The following is a 23,085-nucleotide window of genomic DNA, read 5'->3' as shown; positions in this document are numbered from 1 at the left end:
TACCAGGCCTGCTGATCATAGAGTACTCCAGTTCTGGTGGAAATAGGGCCAGGATCTTTCTTTCTTTCTTTTTTGTCTATTATTATTTTTTCTTCTTCCTCTTCCTCCTCCTCCTCCTCCTCCTCCTCCTCCTCTTCTTCTTCTTCTTCTTCTTCTTCTTTCTTTGGTATTAGGATTATAGTTTTTTGTTCATTTGTTGGTTTTTTTCTGTTTCTCACTTTTTAGATCAAACTTCTTTTTTTTTTTTTTTAACCAGGCTTTTCTTAACAAATAAGTCAAAGTACATCAGGTTAAAGGTCCAACAAGAAGAAACTCTGTAGAGGACTGACCTGTGGGAACAAACAGCCAAAACACAACCATGCACACAGCATACACTAGAAACACTTCCTTGAAGCACCAGGCCCTGGACAGTGTACAACCTCTTCTTAATATAATACTTAATATTACTCTGAGGAGCAAGAAACATAACAAGTTTTCATAATACACAAAAGACAGAATCCTAGAAATAACGACAAGATGGAGGAATTCTCCCCAAAAGAAAGATCAAGAAGAAATCACAACCAGGGATTTACTCAAGACAGATATAAGCAATATATCTGAATAAGAATTTAGAATGACAGTCATAAGAATACTAGCTGGGCTTGAATAAATAGAAGATACCCAAGAAACCCTGGCTGCAGTGATAAAAGATCTAAAAACTAGTTAGGCTGAAATAAAAAATGCTAACAGAGATGCAAAACCAACTAGATGTAATCACAACAGAGATAGAAGAAACAGAGGTCAAATAGATGACATAGAAGATAAAATTAGGGAAAATAATGAAGCAGAAAAGAAGAGAGAAAGACAACTATTAGATCATGAATATAGATTTAGGGAACTCCACAATTCCACAAAGCATATTCATATCCATATCATAGGAAGAAGAAGAAAAAGAAAGGGGGAGAGGGGCAGAAGGTTTGTTTCAACAAATTATAGCTGAGAATTTCCGTAACCTGGTGAAGGAAACAGGCACTCAGGTCCAAGAGGCACAGACAACTCCCCTCAAAATCCACAAAAACAGGTCAATACCAAGACATATCATAGTGAAATCTGCAAAATACAAAGATCAAGAGAATCTTGAAAGCTGCTAGGGACAAAAGGTCCTTAACCTACAAGGGTCGATACATAAGTTTAGCAGCAGACCTATCCACAGAAACATGGCAGGCCAGAAAAAAGTGGCATGATATATTCAAAGTACTAAATAGGAAAAATATGAAACCAAGGATACTCTATCCAGCAAGGCTGTCATTCAGAATAGAAGAGATAAAAAGTTTCCAAGACAAGTAAAAACCAAAGGAGCTCATGAATACTAAACCAGGTCTGTGAGAAAAACTAAAGGGGACCCTATGAGTGGGGAAAAGAGACCGAAAGCAACAAAGACTAGAAAGGAACAGAGACAATATACAGGAAGAGTAAACTTATAGGTAATGCAATGGCACTAAATTCATATCCATCAATAATTACTCTGAATGTAAATGGACTAAATGCTCCATTTTTACAAAAGTAAAAATAAACTATTAGGTTCTCATCAAGATAAAAAGCTTCTGCATAGTGAAGGAAACAATCAACAAAACTAAAAGGCAACCACTGGAAGGGGAAGGTATTTGTAAATGGCATATCAAATAAAGAGTTAGTATCCAAAATCTACATAGAACTTTTCAGACTCAACACCCAAAGAACAAATAATCCAATTAAGAAATGGGCAGAACACATGAATAGAAACTTTTCCAAAGAAGACATCCAGATGGCTTACAGAAACAAGAAAAGATGCCCAACATCACTCATCATCAGGGACATACAAATCAAAACCACATTGACAAACCACCTCACACCTGTCAGAATGGCTAAAATTAACAATTCAAGAAACAACAGGTGTTAGTGAGGCTGCAGAAGAAGAACCCTTTTACACTGTTGGTGGGAATGCAAACTGGTGCAGCCACTCTGGAAAACAGTATGGAAGTTCTTTAAAAAACTTAAAAATAGATCTGCCATATGATCCCAGCAATTACACTGCTAGGTATTTAACCAAAGGATACAAAAATAGTGATTCAAAGGGACATATGCACCCCAATGTTTATAGCAACACTGTCAACAATAGCCAAATTATGAAAACAGCCCAAATGTCCATCAACTGATGAATGGATAAAGAAGATATGGGGTGTGTGTGTGTGTGTGTGTGTGTGTATGAAAAAGAGTATGGTACTGGTACAAAAACAGACACATAGATCAATGGAACAGTATGGTGTATACATACATACACACACACACACACACAGGAATATTACTCAGTGATCAAGAAGAATGAAATTTTGCCATTTGCAACATGAATTGAACTAGAATGTATTATACTAAGTGAAATTAGTCAGAAAATGACAAATATCCTATGATTTCACTTATGTGGAATTTAAGAAATGAAACAGATGAACATAGAGGAAGGGAAGGAAAAATTAAATTAAATTAAAATAAAGTAAAATAAAATAGGGAAGCAAATATAAAAGACTATTAAATATAGAGAACAAACTGAGGGTTGATGGAGGAAAGGTGAGGAAGGTAGAGTAACTGGGTGATAGGCATTAAGGAGGGCACAGATGTGATAAGCACTGGGTGTTATACTATATGTTGGCAAATTGAATTTAAATTTAAAAAATTAAAATTAAAAAATTAAAATATAGAAAATAAACTGAGGTTTGACGGATGGAAGGTGGGTAGAGGGATCGGCTAAATAAGTGATGGGCATTAAAGAGGACTTGTTTGGATAAGCACTGGGTGTTGTATGTGGGTGATGAATACTGGACTCTACTCCTGAAACCACTGTTGCACCTTATGTTAACTAATTTGAATTTAAATTAAGAAAAATACTACACAGCCACACCGTAATGTATAGGAAAGGAAGAAAAGGAAACATATTTTCTCCAGAAAATAATTCAGATCCATTCATCACAGGGGTTAACAAGTCAATTCCCAATGTAATTAAGAAAGGCCTCTTGAGCGATTCCTCACAGAACAGAATGATTTTCCCAAGATTATTATGTTGCCTCCTCCCACACAGAAAAGCTCCAGGAAACTTTTAAATGGAGGTCTTGGTTACTGAAGCTCCCTCTAACCAGGTTTAAGGAGGTATAAAAACTATATTAGAAAAGAAAGTAGTTGGGAGCACCTGGGTGGCTCAGTGGTTGAGTATCTGCCTTTGGCTCAGGTTGTGCTCCCAGGGTCCTGCACTTGAGTCCCTCATCAGGCTCCCTACGGGGAACTTGCCTTTCCCTCTGCCTATGCCTATGCCTCTCTTTCTCTGTGTCTCATGAATAAATAAAATCTTTATGGAAGGAAAGGAAGGAAAGGAAGGAAAGGAAGGAAAGGAAGGAAAGGAAGGAAAGGAAGGAAAGGAAGGAAGGAAGGAAGGAAGGAAGGAAGGAAGGAAGGAAGGAATAAGAAGGGAGCTAACCTTGTCTATTAGAGACAAGAAAGCATAAAAAGGGATATTTGCACTGAGTCTTCAAAGGGGTAGGAGTTCAGCAGGCCAAAAAGTACTTTCTTGGTAGAGGGGACACACGTGGAAGATACAGAGGTATGAAAGAAGGTACAGTTTGCAAGTATGAGAACAATGGCAATAGGAAGCAAAGACACAAGATATTAGGAACATTAGTTAAGAACTATGAAAATCATTCTAGGATGTTTATTATCCCATGGGAGATAAAGAATTATTCAATGATTTTCAAACTAGGTGAGTGGCATGCTCAATATGTATTTTAGAACAAACCTGGGACCTATGTACTATCTTTTTTTTTCCTATATTGGGAGAAATAAGAATTTTTAGATTGTGGGCCTGTGGGAGGATGTTAAGGAAAGAAATGTGCAGAGAGATGCGGGTGGGAGAGAAATCTGTCTCAAGAGCAGTGCTGCTCAGCTGCTGCTCCACAGTACAACAGGCTTGTAAGGTTTATGCTGAGTCTGTGTCCCATGCCCCAGGACTGAAGAATGCCAGCTATGCAAGGGAGTTCAGCCATCTTCCAACAAGAGACACAGATAAGTTTGTGCCAGACAGGGCTGCAAGAAGCATAAAAGGCCTGGAGTGAGGCACTGGTCACATTCATCAGAGTTAGTGTTCCATGTTCAGCTATATGATATGTATAAAAATAGGTAACATGTTGAATGTATGTGTTAGTACTGTTTTGAATGTTTTACATGCATTAATTCATTAATCCCTCATAAAACCCCTGTAAGTAGATACTACTATCAATCCCATTTTCTTTTTTTTTTTTTTTCAATCCCATTTTCTAGATAAGTTGACTGACACACGTGAAAGTTAGGAAATTTGCCCAAAGTCTGATAGCTAGTAAATAAAGGAGCCAGCATTCCAACCTAGGCCATTCTGGCCCTGGAGGCAGCATTCCAATGAAACTATAAAAATGAGCTTTGGCTTATGTCTTAGCCAGCTCAAGCCGATATAGCAAAATAACATAGACTGGGTGCTTAAACAACATTTATTTCTCACAGCTTTAGGAACTGGTAAGTCTAAGATTAAGGTGTCAGCTGATCTGGTGTCTGGGAAGAGCCCACTTCCTAGTTTACAGACAGTCATCTTCCTGCTATATCCTCACATGGCAGAAGGACAAGGAATTTCTTTCTCTTCTAATCCTATCCTGGAGGTCCCACCTTCGTGATCTCATCTACTCTAATTAACTCCAAATACCACCACCACATTGGGAGTTAGGGCTTCAACATGTGAAGTTGGGGTGGAGGGAGAAACAACACAAACATTCAATCTATAATAGCTTGTGTGTTCTCTCAAAAGGAAACATCACAAGTCCACACTATGTGACAGGTTGTACTCAATATATAACATCTTAATACTAAAGAAGGATGAAGATGGAATAACATTTAGAAGGTAACTAGAGCAGACTGACCAGAAGAAAGTGGGCCAAGCTCTTGTCTTCCTGGACATAAATGACACATTCTAAGGAAGGGTCAGCACTGCCTAACTTTTCCAGTAGAGTGGAATTCTCGGCCTGTTTTCTGAAAAAGTCGAGAGTCTCTGAAGACAAATGGTTGGGGAGACATATGGTACCCTTCTTGTGCACAAGATTGCGAATCCGAGAAACCACCAAGGAGCCGACACAGATGCAAGCGCACGAGGGTTTATTTGCAAGCTCGAGCTTGAGTCCAAGTATACCCGACACTGCAGAGCAGGCACTTGGACCCTGAAGTGGGTAACAGCTGGGTTTTTTATTGGCCGGTCTAGGGGATTTTCAGAAGGGGTGGAGGAATTTCTCAGGTTCTGTTTACATTCTGATATGGGGCTTTCAAGGGCATTGAGCTCTGTTCTCATTTTAATATAGGACTTTATACCACAGGGTGGGCTCTGTTGTCTTTCTGATATGGGATTCTCTGCCTAGGGCAATTCTGAGTTCTGCTGTCTTTCTGATATGGGATTCCGTGCCGAGGACATTCTGCAGTTTTTCCTGTAAAGTTCAGCTCTTATTCACAGGGGCCTAAAATGGCTGTACTTGTGCTAATGCTAAACTTGAGGTGGAATGGCCTTGATTTTTTTCGGCCTCCACACCCTGAAAACAAGCATGGTGGGGCAGTGGTAGACACAATGCCAAAGAAATGTCTGGAGAGAGCAGAAATGATCCGGTGAGGTGATGGCTGAGTTAAGCCTTACAGACAACAATGAATTACCCATGGTAACTTCAGGCACTGCAGGCACTACCTGGAGGCACTCCAGGTGGAAGATATGAGGAAGGGAATGGGCTAGGCAGACACAAAAGTAGATCAATACATTCAAAGACAGCAGGAAAATCAATTAATTTCTCATATATTCTAAAGTCTTAAGAACCCATCGTCCAAATCTGTAAGCTGGATACTATCTCTCTAATTCATAAAATTGTTTTTTTAGCATGAATCAAGTATTCATAAATCCTCTTTTTGGTTTCTTCTGGGAGAACAGAGATACAGACAGACATCTTGATGTATATGTGTACTTTTGTCCTCAACTTTTTGGAATGTAAATCTATAAATGAAGTAATGATGTTGTAACAGATGCAATTCAGGATGAGCGAGCCCAGATGTGGTTGGTTCCTGGGATGAAATACAAGTAGATTCTTATATACCAAATAAATAATCTGATCTGTGTCATTCTCCCCTCCCTCAGAGTAATCCACTCTAAAAGGTAAATGGCAAGAGAAGGTACAGTAAGAGAAACCAGAAAAACAAAATTATCTGGTTTTGTGCCATCTGAAGCTTATGTTATCCTCTGCATTCTCACAGATGCTTTAGTAAAATGTAAACTGTTAGGATTAAGTGGTTCCAGCTGGTGATAATTAGAACTGGAAACAATAGGGAGACAGTGTGGGGTGCACACAGTTGGGGAGAGCTCTATCACCCTCCTGGAAGAAGCTAGTTTTCTATTTCATTTGCCTCCAACCACCATGACCTCCCACCTCTCACTCTTCATCTGTCTCCACGCACCCCAACCCACTTCTCCATCACCAACGAGGAGTGGTGGTGCAACAAAATTAATCCAACCTGTCTTTTGTATCTGCTATGCTGTTTGTGCTAACTCCTGGCCATAAATATGAAACTTGAGTTCTCTTTCATTCAAGAAGTAATATTGATTTAAGATATGCAAGAACAGGTAGTTGCTGATGATATAGAAGAAAATAAAATGATTGGCCTCCCATTTACATTCTAGTGGGTAAAACTGACAAGTGAATGGAGTGGTATGAAATACAGGATACCCCAGGAGCATGCAGAAAATTGAAGCTCCAGTGCCTGCTAGGGTGGGGTGGGCCTGGTTGGAGTGGGGTAGTATTGTTCAGAGAACAAGGAGGGAGTATACAAAGTCACAAAGAGGAGAGAAAACACAGTCCAAACAAGGAACTGAAGAATAATAAACCAATATAACCAGAACATTCAGTAAAAAAAAGTCCTTCATGGTGAGAAATGTCTCAGACATAATAAGTTTTAGGTGTGTGTGCAACATGTAAATGGAAACATCCAGTACACAGGGGCATATATGGCCCTGAGACCCAGAAGAAAGGTCAGGTTTAGACACAGCTTTCTCATTTCTCCAGTGGCATTTTTCTTCTTCACAATGCTCTTAAGTAATACATTAGTTCGAAAGCAATGAGGATATGTGGTGGTTTTTTTTAAAGAATTGCCATTAATGTGGAGGAAGTCTGAGGTTAGAGGCACAAAATTATATTTTTCCTGCTGTTGTATTATCTTGCCTTAGAAGGCCTTCTTTTATTGATGGTCTACTCTGCAATCAATTGAAACCTGAATAAGGGCTCATCCTTTGTCTGGGCAAGTAGCTACAAACTTAGTTCTTTATGCTAACAAAGGCTTTTATTTCCTTTGTTGAAAGTTCTTTGTCATCATTTTCTAACTATAATTGCTATTTACCCATTGATTTGAAAAACAAGATCCAGTGTTAGATTAATGCTAGAAAGTTAACATTACCCAGATTTAAACTCTAAAGCACAAAATTATAAATAAAATTCTATATATATATAATATTATCATATGTCTCACGTCAATTATACTGAAAACAAGCATATACATTTTAAATATTCTGAGAAGCAAAAAAGTTATAGACTAACAAAGAGATACTTATATTTTCTTTCCAAACCAAAGTCAAGATCTATCCAGTCTCCTTTGTCACGTTAGAAAACCTGTCTGCCTGTTAATAGTTTGCAAACATGTTCTCAAGTCTTTTCCTGAGTCTCAGTAGCTTGAAGTGCAAATGATACCACCAACAATTACATTTTTTTAAAAATATTTTTATTTATTCATGAGAGACAGAAAGAGAGAGAGAGAGAGGCAGAGATACAGGCAGAGGGAGAAGCAGGCTCCATGCAGGAAGCCCGATGTGGGACTCGATCCCAGGTCTCCAAGATCATGCCCTCAGCTGAAGGTGGCACTAAACCACTGAGCCACCCGGCTGCCCAACAATTACATTTTTAACTACATCTCACTCATCCCTAAAACTCTCTACTGGTTTCCTATGGGACTGAGTTTCAAGAATTGTATCTTCTTCCTCTCATAAGCTCTAATCTTTACCTAGTCTTCTTTTCTGTTCTGTCTATACCTTTTTGCATTGTATCCCAGATTTCCACAGAAGTATTCTTTGGGTATGAAGCTACTTCACTTTTTGAAAGTTGGGCATATAATCATATAAAAATAACAATCCAATGAAAAGAATTACAGAGATTTAAACCACAAATTTTTAATCTTACTTACAAATTACTAATTAAAAGTGAAGCCCTTTTCAAAGGGAAGGGAAAAAAAGACTGATCAAAGTTGATGAAATAAAGGTACTCATTAAAAAGTCATTACTTATTGATTTAATAAATATTCACTAAGCTTCTCTTCATAAGATTTTCATATCTTATATATGAAAAGAAAGCTGTAGGGTCCCTACCTTATTCTTTCCACTCTTATAACTCTCCACTTAAACTTTCAGCACATCCCAAAAAGCAACTAAGCTGTTCTTAGATGATGGCACCATCTGGTGGCTAGTTTACACATCACATAAAGGCCATTTCTCCCAAGTTCTCTATGCCAAGCAGCAACATTTTTACATTTCCCTTCCCTATTATTCTCCAATTCTTGCCCTGTTATTTTATATAAATTTATCTTCCTATATTCTCTGTTCTCTGTTCAATTTGTGAGAAAAAATAAACACACCTGCTTAATCATGGCAAATAAGCATTAGAGAATATCAGTCATATATTAGTATCAAGAAAAAGAAAGAAGGAAGAAAGAAAACCCCTGAAATGGAAGACATGAAGAAATAGTAAGAACAGAAGTTTCACCAGGCATTTACATCTACTACCTCATCATTACCTAATTTACTCAATTTACTCAAGTACCAAAATGTAAAACAAACAACAACAAAAAAAAGCTTCATGAAGTGCTAGGATAACAGCACATTGCTTTCTCATTATAAAGGAGCACAAATGCAGCTAAGTCAGAGATGGGAGGATTTGGAATTCTGTAAGCTAATCAGAATTTAACTGCCACTTCTAACATTGTTTCTTTTAGGAAATGCATTCTGAATTCAAATAGTTTTGAATTATGGTCCTCTTATGTGGGGACTTCCTACAATTCCAATTTGGTTCATTATTTTAAAAAGGGTAAATTATTTCCAAAGATACCCAAACAAGTATAGCTCAAAGACTGGTCTGTAAAATGGAGATAATAAAATTTGGTTTGTACAGGAAGATTTAGAGAAAATATTTTAAAGTAGCTGATAGCAGATAAATATCAGATATGTAACAGATACATATCTGATAAATACTGTGTTCAATCTATTCTCACAGGGGGGACTGATAAGCTATAATGTTCATCATGGGGTCATCTTCCTACTGGTAGTTAAAAACATATAAATCATAGCTAACATTCCTAATAAGAAAAATAAGATGTTTGACTTAAGTGATCTCTGAGTTTATATGTACCTCTAAAAATATCGTACAATTCTGCAATGCTCAGAATCTGTGTCATAACTGCACACAACTCACAGAAACCACTTTATAATCCAATATTGTCTACAGTTTCAGGGCACATAATAAAACTATTTTCCCCAACACATCACTCACCATTTACAGATCTGTTTTGCTTTTAGGCAGGTAACTGGAAAACAGTCCTCTCACTAATTGTATTTATATATAATGAGTTTTGGTCCTTCTTGAAGCTTGAAACATCTTTGTGTGATGTTTGAGTATCCGCATAGTAATTATTATATAAAAGTCACAGGTTTGTACATATGTTCCTAGGAAAATGTTTAAAAATTGAATCTCTGAAAATCAAAGAAATGTTGTAAAGGATTCTACCCCCCTTTAACTACAAAATATTATAAAATCTCTAATCATGGTTCTTACAGTCAAGCGAAAATCTTGGAAGAGAGATAGTAGAAAGCAAACATGGTCAAAAGCCGCCAGCACAGAGCCCAATAGCCAACATTCTGTTATCCAGGAAATAGGTAGCTAAGGGAGGCATCACTTCTCCAGTCCCTTCCCAGAGACACACATTAGGAGCCCTGAATTAAGTCTATATTGTCCTTACCACCCATCCTTTGCCACCCCTTATCCAAGGATACACAAGGAATCTGGAGTAGCAGTGGGAAATGGGTGTGTCCAGGAGTGGCTCCCTACCCAGAAATGCAGTTACCATAGGAAGGAGCCAAGTCCAGGCACCTAGGAATTTAAGGGCTCTGCTACTGAAAGGAAGGTCTAGCATGTGAAAATTCAAAATCCACATTAGCCAGATGATGTTTATCCAAATTCAACACCCAAAAAAAAAACATTTAGGAGAGTTCATGTAAAATGAGAAAATATGGGCTCACCATTTTGAGTAATTGAGACCTCCCCTCATGTGTATGCTCTGCTGGAAAATTAATTGAATCCTTAATTCCTGTGGTTCTTGATTCCACTTTGTTACATTATCTCACAGAAAACCTGTGGTAAGAGCCTCTCCCACCCAGCTGGTTGAAGCCCTATCTAGTGCTAGCATCCTGCATGTCCTAGGAGCTTGAGGTTGTCTAAGGGCTTGACCTAGATAGGCTAACCCAAATGTCCCTTCCATGTGGGCTATACTGCTAGAAAACAACTCCCTTTACTCTGGAACACTCCAGTTAAAGGAATTAAGGATTCAATTAATCTTCCACAAAGGATGACTTAGGCACTGCTTTTGTCAGAAGAGCTCTTCACCTAGTTATACAATCTATCTGTACAGCCTTCACCCACACAGGTCTCTGTTCAATTTTTCTAAAGACAATTTTTGTAATATAAATACACTGATCAAAAGCAGTATACACAATATTTTTTTTAAGAGGAGGAAGGGGTAGGGAGGGTAAGGGCAGAGGTAGAAAGAGAATCTTAAGCAAGCTCCACACTCAGCAAGGAGCCCAACACGGGGCTCAATCTCACAACCCTGAGATCACGACCTGAGCCAAAATCAAGTGTTGGCAGCTCAACCAACTGAGCCGCTCAGGTGCCCCCACAATATTCTTAATGGTAGGACTGTGGGGGAGGGAGGGTATAACCACAGTATCTGGAATTGACTGAAATAATAGTTTTAAATCCGGTAAATATGGAAGACTTCTTCCCGATCCTTCAATCAATGGTAAACCACCTCTGGAAGGTTATTCAAAGTGTTTGAAAAGACACAGGTGGGCTGAAGCCTTCTAGACCCACAAAGACTATAACGTCTTTACTAGACCCTTCTTCATATGCAGATAAGGGGGACTCCAGGATGGGCAGCAAGTATACTATGAAGGTAAAATTACATGAACTCTTTCATAATATGAAAGCAGGAATTTTAAAGACCATGAAAATCACAATTCCAGAATGGACAAAGGATCCCTCCTTAAAAAGATGAGTTATCAACAGCTGTAGATCCTCCCTTCATCCCCAGCAGGGAGCACATCTACATATTTACTGAACATCTTCCTGACACCTGTATCCCAAAGAAACAGAAAATGGCTGGCCTCAGGTAGCATTTCTATCCTAAGCCATTTGATTCCTTTTTGGTATACCTCTGCTAAACTCAAGTTAACAGCACTGACCAAAGAAGACAGTTACTGGACACTTGGAACCAAGGACTAAAGATAGAAACTCGGAGTTGAAAGACTCAGACTCTCAAAGACAATGGTGTCACCTCTGTAAATAATCCCAGGCTGGGGATCCCTGGGTGGCGCAGCGGTTTGGCGCCTGCCTTTGGCCCAGGGCGTGATCCTGGAGACCCGGGATCGAATCCCACGTCAGGCTCCCGGTGCATGGAGCCTGCTTCTCCCTCTGCCTGTGTATCTGCCTCTCTCTCTCTCTCTCTCTGTGTGACTATCATAAATAAATAAATAATTAAAAAAATAAAAAATAAATGAAATAATAAAAAAAAAATAATAATAATCCCAGGCTGTTACATGGAAAACTTTTCATTCTAAAATGGCCTATTACAATGGAATAGAAGCCATGAATTCAAGTATTTCTTATGATGGTTGCTTTTAAATTGGATTTACATTATATGATATTTGCTAAAAGTAAATCCACAAAGGCAGGAATCCTTGTCTATTTTGTGCTAGACATGTATAGTTTTCATTTATTATGATTATGCCTAAAAAACTGATATTAGAGATAGAAAAAATCACAGAAAACCTACTGCACAGCCTTGTGAGGGTTCATGTAAGAAACAGGAATTACTCAATAAATCTTTATATTTAAAACAATTATAAATATCTATATAATTTAAGTAGAAGCAAAAGAGATATTCAAAGGATTAGCTAGCTAGATATTTATTATTAAAATGTGAACTGCATTTACTCACTGAAATAAAAAAGAAATTAAGCAAGATGAAGCAGATGCACACAAGTTACATTTAAATTTGCTCACAAAAATTACCCTATTGTTCTATAACAATAAGTAATTATAATCACCCACGGACACATACAATCTTTCAAATGCATTCCACTAATGAATTCTTAAAGGAACACAGTAAAACTGGCCAAATTTCCCTATCATCTAGCTACACCAAATCAAAGTCATCTTTATTTCATTAACTTCAGTTTGATTTCCTAGAAATCTCAAATTTCAGGATACATTAGAATCACCAGGAGGATTTAATAAAACACAGATTGTTAGGTGCCATTCCAGAGATTTGATTCAGTATGTCTTGGGGGGAGGGGGGATCAAGAATTTGCATTGTAGTAAATTCCCAGGTAGAACTGATGCTGCTGGGTCCAAGGGCCATACTTTGGGAACCTCTGCCCCAGAATATTCATTTCTCAGCACACAGTCATTTTCAAAATCTCAGAGCACAGTAAGTCACCCTTAGGCCTATGTATTTGATTTTATGAATAGCAGGTCACATGTGAAAGAAGCTAAAATCAGTTTATTTATATATGCTTTAGGTAAAACTGATCTTCCCAAAGTGTCTTTTGCTAAAATAAATTCTTCAAAGAACTTTATTTCTGTCCTTTTTTAAAAGTATATTTGAACTGAGATAAATTCCTTCTAACATATGGTACATTATCTTGAGTTTTGAGATCTTTCAAATGCTTACTCTAGGTCTTTATGAAGTCATGTAATCTCAATACAGCTAAATATTTTCACCTTAAGGACCCAGAGGAAATTTTATTTTAGAACATCAACTACTCTAAAAAATTGTAGAACAAATTGACCTTGGCTTCTTTATGGAGAATTTCATGTAATATGTCAGTTCCTTAGAAGAGATTTCAATCTTTAATCCAAAATAATATGAAGCTAGACCCAGAATACAAATAGTCATTCACAGGGGCTGTGAAGTATTCATAAATTTAACAAAAGCACTTTTAAACAGCAAAGCTTATTTAAATGCTTTATTAATACTGAAGACTCTCACTTCTGAAATATTTAGAACAAGTTTGTAAGGAGGCCAAACAGAAATACAGAATTTCCCCACCCCAACTCATTGTAGGATCTCCTCTGAGGAGAGGTCTGATCTTAGAAGAACTACCTCACTAAGAGGAAAAAAAAAAAAAAAAGAACTACCTCACTTAAAGTCACAATGCTATTTTTTGTTCCCCACAGTCAGAAACCCCAGATTCTCTAATTTTGTAATTTTGTTCTAGAAGATAACAATTCTTATACTATGATGAATATTCAGGTTCATTTCCAGGATATATCACTGTTTATTTCTCTAAAGTATCTTTTAAACTACCAACTATCCCTAAGTGATTATGAATGAGTCCAGTAACTCCCAAGACAATATTCATTTCAAGAAGTGCCATTTATGTTTATATAAAATCAACTGCATCAGCTATTTACAAGCTGAGTTCCCAGCTACACGTGTATTCACCATTCAAAAGTTTATCTAATTATTAGGTCAGCAGAAAGAATAAGAAACCAAACTTGGCCCAGTTATTAGAATAATCTTTGTGATTAAAGTGGCCAGTGAGTTATTTGATCTCTCTGGTTATGGTGGTCAGTTCAAAAACCATTAACTGATTTAGTCTATAGCATATTCATAACAAGTTGCAAAGTTAATGAACCAGAACATTAGCTAGACATGCTAACAAAAATATTTAAAGTACGTTTGAATAGCCCTGAAAAGTAGGTCAGCTTAAAAGCCCAAACTATATCATCCAATGGTTCTAACCTTGACTATGTGTTGAAATGATCTATGAAGCTTTAAAAAACACTAAAGATTTTTATTGAATTGATTTATGACTGACTTAAATGGGATTCTGATATGTAACCAGAACCACTGATCTAGTTGAGAAAATTACCAGAGGATATTGATCAATCAAAATCTTCTATTTTCCTTAAATATCAATATGAATAATTTTTTCTAGTAATTTCTACAACTGGATTAGTTGGTTTATGGACAGAATAACTATATAATTTATTCTCCAAACAAAGACACTTTTGAAAGTGAAAGAGGTTACTGTGACTGGCCCAGGACAATAAAGGTAAACCAGGAACTAGGACTGTCACAGGCAAAATAGTATACCATATGGTCACTCTACTTATAGAAGAGTTACTGAAATTTTCAAACTATGTAATTTGTATTTGGGATTTTTGATATAGTGTACAGTTATATATGCCAGGAAATTTTAAGGTTTTTAATAATAGAAACAGTTCAAATAACACTTAAAAGGTTAACATTTAGATTCTCAATCCATTGGATAAATGCCTATTTACTTAAGATCATGTATAAAGAGAAGATTTTTAAACTAAGTTAAGATTTGCTAGGAGAGCAAACTAAAATAGTACAGATAATATTTTAAATATCATTAATTTTCTGTGCCAACCCCATTTCAGTGGATAATCACATGCAATAATGCTGACTCTCAAAAATGGTAGATTAAAATAATTCATTTCTGTTTTTAATTAAAATTTCAAAAGTAGGAACTAATAATATAATGCGTGTCAGGGCTGCATGTGTGCAGCATCAAAGATAAGAAAGGGATTGCAACCAGGGTTTCCTTCTGGAGTTCCTTGAAAATTCACAAGGAAAGCAGAGAGAATGGAAGCTGGTGGCTGCCACACAGGCACATGATGACACATAAAACAGCTCTTTTGTTGGCAGAGTTGCCAGAAGCCATTCCTCTGGTCCTCTAATCACTCAAGATCACCAGCAACATTGTCCACGTACACCCAGTGTGACAGCCTCTGTTTCCTCTGTGGGATCTGATGGACACAGCAACTTTGGGGTGTTTTTAGTGGTAATCTCTAATATCAGATCTCAAAGCCAACTAAGCTTGAAGATGATGGGAAAAATGTCTTGTTCTCACAGAGACTTAAATAAAAGGGTCATAGGTACCTAGAAAAACAAAATTAGAAACAAGATACTGCTCTATAAATAAATACAATCAGATCCGTAGATAAGATTGACTTACTGTTCCTCCATGCCCTTCCTGAATTTCTGATGTCCTCAACGTGCAATGAATAAATTTGTTTCCTTATTTTACAAAAAGTGTGAGATAAGGGTTTATCAGGATACTCCTCTCTGTACAGATTACGAGTATCTCTAAACCAGTGCAAATCTCACTTTTATAAAGCCTTTATAAGGTTTTACCCATGTGCACCAGAACTGCTTCCATTTATTGCCCTATGCTATGACTGTAATTATGAAATTGAGTTTCATGGAAGAATTGGTCCATAGCCAGAAAATGAAGCAATAGATTTTAAGAGTATTTCAGGTGACAGGGAATAGCCTAAACTTAAAAAGATAAACTCTCATACAGAAATTTTAAATTGCATCCCAGAACCATGTAACCCTTAAAGAAGTTCTCCTAAAATGCATGCTTCATATCATCCTGTGCTTGAAATATTTATTAGAGATTTCCCAGGACAATAGTTTCCTGATTGAATATTTTGAGGGAATGTTGAATTAACAAAGTTAAATGGATTTTATCACAGCAGCTTCTTCAGTGTCTAAAATGCACTGTAAATTTCAATAAAATCAACAAAGGATGCATGTTTTCACAAAATTATGAAGTACTGAAGTCCCTTTTTTGTTAGAGAAGCCCATGGAATTAGCAATCTACAGAATATACTGTAGCTTTACCATGGTTAATCATTTTTTTATCAAGCATCTTTCCTTAACCTCCCAGTACAACTTAAACCAACCACTTTTTATCCCAAACTTTGTGAAAATTGAGAATATTAATTACCAAACAAAAAGTTTATAGCCTGCAAAATTACCCTTTAAGAAAGGAAATGAAATATAGATATTAATAGACAAAAACTAAGCTATCACTAGCAAACTTTATAAAAAAAGAAATATTAAAACATATTATTTAGGGAAAATCAATCCCAGATGGAAGTGTAGAGGTTCAGACATAATTAGTAACAATTTCAAAAGTAGCTTTATAATGGATAAATTGAGCGGACAGTCACTGGAGTTAAAGCGTACTAAGATCCCTTGCATTGTCCAGGAAGTGGTAAAAGCACAAATTTACACTAAACTTTAAATCAAAGATTCATTTTATAATATCTCTAAGGAAAAAAAAAGTGTATAACTAACTAGTAAAATAGTTAAGATAGTAAGAAAAAATAAAGTTATAAAAATAATACAAAGGGAGGCACAAAAAAAGTTAAAAAGAATTTAGCATAGATGATACAAGTACAAAATACACAGTAAGATAATAAATTTAAACCCAAATATATCAGTGATTACAATAAATGAAAATGGGTTAAACCATTCAATTTAAAAACAAAAAACATCATATTACACAAGGTCTGCTTGTCCCTCTCCTCCCCCCTCTACTCATCCCCCTACTCATGCTCTCTATCTAAAATGAATAAATAAAATCTTTTAAAAAAGAAATGAAACATAGTATTCAAAAGGAAAAAAAATCATTATTCACAATGTAGTTGTACACATAGAAAATAGGAAGAATCTACACATCAATTACAGTTAGAATAAATAAGATTGCCAAATACAAAGTAAATATACAAAAATCAGTTGTTTAAATATATATTAATTACAACCAGTATATGAAATTTTTTAAAGACACTATCTACATAAGAAATCAAATGCCTAGGAATCAATTTAACAAAAGATACATGAGACCTGTAAACAAATAAACTAAATTATATTGGGAGAAATTATAGGAACTCTAAATAATTGATTGATATACTATGTTCAAAATCAATATTGCTAGAATGTCATTTCTACCAAATCTATCTATAGGTTCAGTAAAATCCCATTCCAAATCCTAACAGTTTATCTTGTGGGAACCTACCACTTGATTTTAAAATCATACAGAAATAAAAATGGCCAAAATAACCAAGAAGTTATTGACATAGAACTTACTCTACCAGATGTCATACATAACTTACTGTTAAGCTATACTAATTAAGACAGGGAGAATTAGTACACATAGACATATAGAACAGAATACAATAGAAAAATACAAAGTAACAACAGAAAAGCAGATCCACACATATATGGATACTTGAATGGCTTCAAGTAGAGCAGTAGAGGAAATAATCACTTTTCAAAAAAGTTATGCAAGATAAGCTGCTTATCCATACAGAGGAAAAAATGCAATTTGATCTCTTGGTCACACTTTACAGAAAACCTTGTTTTGGGTGAATTGAAGATCTAAATGTGAAAAGTAAACAATGAAACTACTAAAAGTAATAGATTAGTAGTATATTCCTAACTTTTGGGAAGAGAAAGATTTCTTTAAAAAAAAAAGATTTTAGGGGATCCCTGGGTGGCGCAGCGGTTTGGAGCCTGCCTTTGGCCCAGGGCACGATCCTGGAGACCCGGGATCGAATTCCACGTCGGGCTCCCAGTGCATGGAGCCTGCTTCTCCCTCTGCCTGTGTCTCTGCCTCTCTCTCTCTCTCTCTATCTCTCTCTCTCTCTCTCTCTCTCTCTGTGACTATCATAAATAAATAAAAATTTTAAAAAAAAGATTTTATTTATTTACTCATGAGGACACAGAGAGAGAGGGAAAGAGAGAGAGAGAGACAGAGACACAGGCAGAAGGAGAGGCAAGCTCCATTGCAGGGATCCTGATGTGGGACTCGATCCCAGGACTCCAGGATCATGCCCTGGGCTGAAGGCAGGCGCTAAACTGCTGAGCCACCCAGAGATCCCCAAGAGAAAACTTTCTTAAACATATTATGAAAAGCACTAACAATAAAAGGAAATTTAAGAAACTACTACATTAAAATTAAGAATTGCTATTCCTCAAAACACACACAAGAGTAAAAAGTCAAGTTACAATCAACATAAAATTGATTAAAGAAAATTGAAAACTAGAAAGAAATCTGACCAGGTTCTTTACAAAGATTAAAATCTAAATGGTCTATAAACTTTTTTTTAACGTATGACCTTATTTACTTAGTATTTATCTTAAATGTTAAAATGATCATGGCTATTACCAATTGAAGCATTTGCAAAATACCATTTAGATCCAATATTAGTATACTAAATGGAAGTAGAGAACCTGATATTTATGGCATCAGGTTATAAAGAAGTTTAATTTAAAATAAATGGCCCATAAATCTCTGAAAATCAAAACTGTGATGGTTAATTTTGTGCATCAGCTTGATTGGCCATAGGATTTCCAAATTAAACATTATTTCTGGGCATGACTGTGAGAGTGTTCTTAGGTGAGATTAATACTTGAATTGGTGGGCTTACTAGATCCGCTCCTCGATGTGGACAGACATACTCCAATCCCTGAGGACCTGATAGAAAAGATGGAGGAAAGAGGAATCTGCCCCTTTTTTCTTGCCTTTTGCATTAGCTAGGACATCTTATCTCACCTTCCCTGGCCTTTGGACTGGGATTTACACAATAAACTCTTCTGGTTCTCAGCCCTTCTGATTCAGATCAAACTATATCATGGGCTTTCCTGGATATCTAGCATACAGATGGCAGATTGTGGGATTTAGCCTCTACAATTACATGAGCCAATTCTTTATAATACATAAATACAAATAGATAACATATATATTTTTATATAATAAAAATAGACATACTTAAATATAAATATATTAAGAATGCAAATTTTATATATATTATATACATATAAATATCATATATGCCTACTAATTCTGTTTCTCTGGAGAACCCCAATACATTAACCTAACCAGTAATTAGGAGAATGCAAATTAAAACCACAAAATACACACATTCACAGGAATGTCTAAAATTTAAGAATATCAATCCCCAAATTCAGAATTTGGAGCAATGGATACCCCAAATACATGTACAAAAATGCTCATATCATAACAGCAGTATACATAACAGCCCCAAACTAAAACCATCCCTAATGTCTGTTAACAGTAGAAACCATAGGGCAGCCAGGGTGGCTCAGCGGTTTAGCGCTGCCTTTGGCCCAGGGCATGATCCTGGAGACCTGGAATCAAGTCCCATGTTGGGCTCCCTGCATGGAGCCTGCTTCTCCCTCTGCCTGTGTCTCTGCCTCTCTCTCTCTCTCTCTCTCTCTCTCTCTCTCTCAATCTCTGTCTCTCATTAATAAATAAATAAATAAATCTAAAAAAAAAAAAAAAAAACCAGTAGAAACCATATATATTGTTATTTGATACAAAAGAATACCAGACAGCTACTACAGTGAAAGCACTACAAGTACATGGAACAACAACATGAATGAATGTTACAAAGTTGAGTGAAAGAAGTTAGATACAAAATACATAGGATATGATTTCACTGGCAACATTCTAGCTCTTAACTTGGATAGTGATTACATGGGCAGGGTCACCTAATGATAATTCATTGAGCTCTAAACTCTTGATTTGTGCTCTTTTCTACATTTTATTATATTTCACTAATTTTTTTTTAAAATGCAGTTACATCATTCTTAAAAGATAATAAATTATTCCTAAAATAATTCCTAAAATCTCAGTTTAGTCTCAGTAAGTCTTTGGCTTCTGAGAAAAGCAATAAGTAAAAAAGGTAAAAAAAAAAAAATCTATAGATATTGCATGAGAAATCTGTATAATTGCCATGATTTCAGTGGGTCACCAAAAGCTTCCCGTCACTATTAGTTGTGATTATCTGATTGTACTGCTGAGGAATGACTAAATAAGACCTAATATTAGTGAGACTACCCAGCTATTAAGTATTTTGAAAGAGATGCAGTCATTTAAATTATCAGACAAGAATCTCAATGTAGAATTCACAGGTTTTTAATGAGATGAGGAGAGAATGTATTATTTGAAATCCTAGCAACATGAGAGATTTAGCTACTCGGGCTGACAGATTTAAAAAAAAAAAAAAAAAAAAAAAAAAAAAAACCTACCCCACCTGCTTTTAGTTGTTATGTTTGAGAAATCATTTTTTTCTAAAACCTAAGAATATTGAAAGTACAGAGTTATACAACTTTTATCTTGGCTTGCTCTTAAGAACACGGTCTAAGTTTTTGTTTTAATGTAATGGCCTTTGTTCCCTATTCTCACAGCACTTCTGCCAAAATTTACACCTTTGCAAATGCAGCAAATGTTATTACCTAGAAATTAACTCACTGCTTACCTTCTAAGTTCAGATTTTAGAAAACAGTATAATATAATCCCTAAGTAGGTTAGGACATACTTAGAAAAGTACCAACTACCCAATAAGCACATATCTACCTTTTTTTTTTTTTTTTTTTTTTTTTTTTTTTTTTAAGATAGTCACACAGAGAGAGAGAGAGGCAGAGACACAGGCAGAGGGAGAAGCAGGCTCCATGCACCGGGAGCCCAATGTGGGATTCGATCCCGGGTCTCCAGGATGGCGCCCCGGGCCAAAGGCAGGCGCTAAACCACTGTGCCACCCAGGGATCCCCACATATCTACCTTTTACATCCAAGACCTCTGAGATTCCAAATTGCCCTAAGGAAACAATGGTGGCAATGGATGTTCCTCTATAGAGGAAATCTGCAATAATAATTTCCTTTCAGTTCTCTATACATTTTTATTTCCATTATGTCTATTACCTGGTAACCATGGAAGCATATATCGCAGAGATGCTATATCTGAAACATAAACTTTGAAACACAGTACAAATGAGCCACTTTCTTTCTTTTTTTTTTTTTTGATATTACCTTCAATAACCATTATACTTGGATTCTTTTTAACATATTTTAAGTCATCACTTTGTAATTGTATGCCTAATAGAAAGGATTTTTCCTTTTTTTTTTTTTTAAAAAAAAGATTTTTCCTATAGTCAGGTACAAAATAGTAAAGTTGATACTGAGTTCACATATCATAAATGTCTATAAGGTTATTAAAGACCATCCAATGTATTTCTCTGGGACCATCTTTAATATTAATCATTTGTGTAAAACAAAATATTTGTTATGTATAAATATCTCTGGAAGGATTGACAAAAACCTGGTAATGATGGTTGCCTCTGAGAGGGGCATTTTGAAAGAAAAGCAAAGATTTATTTTTATTCTCTTTTATACTCCTTGAGTATTTTTTCTTATTTTAAAAAGAATTAAAAATAATTAAGGCCACTTAAATATTTATAACTTCATTTTAAATTTAAAAAAATAAAAAGAATACAATAATAATAGAATATTATTTTATTTTATTTTTTTAAGATTTTATTTATTCATAAGAGACACAGAGAGAAAGGCAGAGACACAGGCAGAGGGAGAAGCAGGCTCCATGCAGGAAGCCTGATATGGGACTTGATCCCAGGTCTCCAGGATCACACCCTGGGCTGAAGGCAGGCACTAAACTGCTGAGCCACCAGGGCTGCCCAGAATATAATTTTAAAAAAAGAAAATATCTGTATTTCTCACATCACCCCTTCAACCACTATCCCATCCTCAAACATACACACATACAAGAGCCTATGATTTCCTAGTAAATATATTTTAGCACTAAGACTAATTTTCAAAAGAGCAGTAAGAACAAATACTTGCCATCCCCACCTTCTCTCTCAGAGCCTCTTTAGATGGTTATCTCCTTTTAGACACTTAGACATGAAAATTAGGACTTATACCCCTTTTCTGAGACAGTAAGACCACTAAATACCCTTTCTGCCCCAAACTGGTTAATCTTAGGACTCCAGGAGGTACTAAATCATCTCCCCATCAAAGGGGAGTTGCTATCGTATTCTCTTAAGGATACTCAGAGTGACTCTGTGGCACCTATAGTGTTTGGGAGGAAAACTGTGACACCCCTGGATTGTGGCCAGCCTCTTAGTTCTCACCCTGGAGGTGGTGTGAGTCAATTGGAGGACCAGAGCCATTGGACCACATTTCTCAGTTTTTAAAGCTAATTTAGCCAGAGCCCCAGGCATGGAGCATTGGATCTCAGTCTCCTTTTTCCTCTACCCAAATTAGTGGACGATATCAACCTAGCAAAGTGTTACTGTTTACAATACTCAAAGTAAGCTATGTCATCCAATCTACCACCAATAAAACTAATTAGACTCACTCTCTACTTGCATATTGTTTCTTACTTTTCAGTTGGTTTTGAATTAGGATAAAGAAGAGAGGTGCCATTTATTGAAATATTTCAAAAACACTACCAGAAATATTATCATATTAAATGTATACATTGATTACAAAACACATTCTAATTCCAAAAACTTTAAAATGGTTGGCAGTAAGGGACTCTAAATCAAGGAAACAAAATGTATTCCTATAATTCAACAGTTCAAACTCATTTCTCCCACAACTGTTGAATTCCTAATTCTGGCATCCCTTATTATCCGAAACCTAGCTACTGCTAAAAGCATGTTTAGTAATTAATAATTAAATAGTGGTAGACTATATTTCATTATCTTAAATGGGAAAAATAATAATGCATTTTCAACTCATCCATAAAACCACAAATTACCTTAAATATCAGTAAATCATTTTAAGTAGGCTCCACACCCAGTGTGGGGCTTGAACTCACAATCCTGAGATAGTGAGTCACATGCTCTACTGACTGAGCCAGGCAGGCACCCCTCAGTAAGTCATTCTTAAATACCTATATAACAATGCATTGAATATTTCTGCATAACATAAAAATGTTTAATACACCAATAACCTAGTCATTTAAACCCCAAAAACTTATTAGGTAGGTTTGTTTGTGGACAGTACGCATAG

This window comes from Canis lupus, chromosome 31, assembly GCF_048164855.1.
Source record: "Canis lupus baileyi chromosome 31, mCanLup2.hap1, whole genome shotgun sequence".
Taxonomy (NCBI): Eukaryota; Metazoa; Chordata; class Mammalia; order Carnivora; family Canidae; genus Canis; species Canis lupus.
This window is presented reverse-complemented; position numbering follows the sequence as displayed.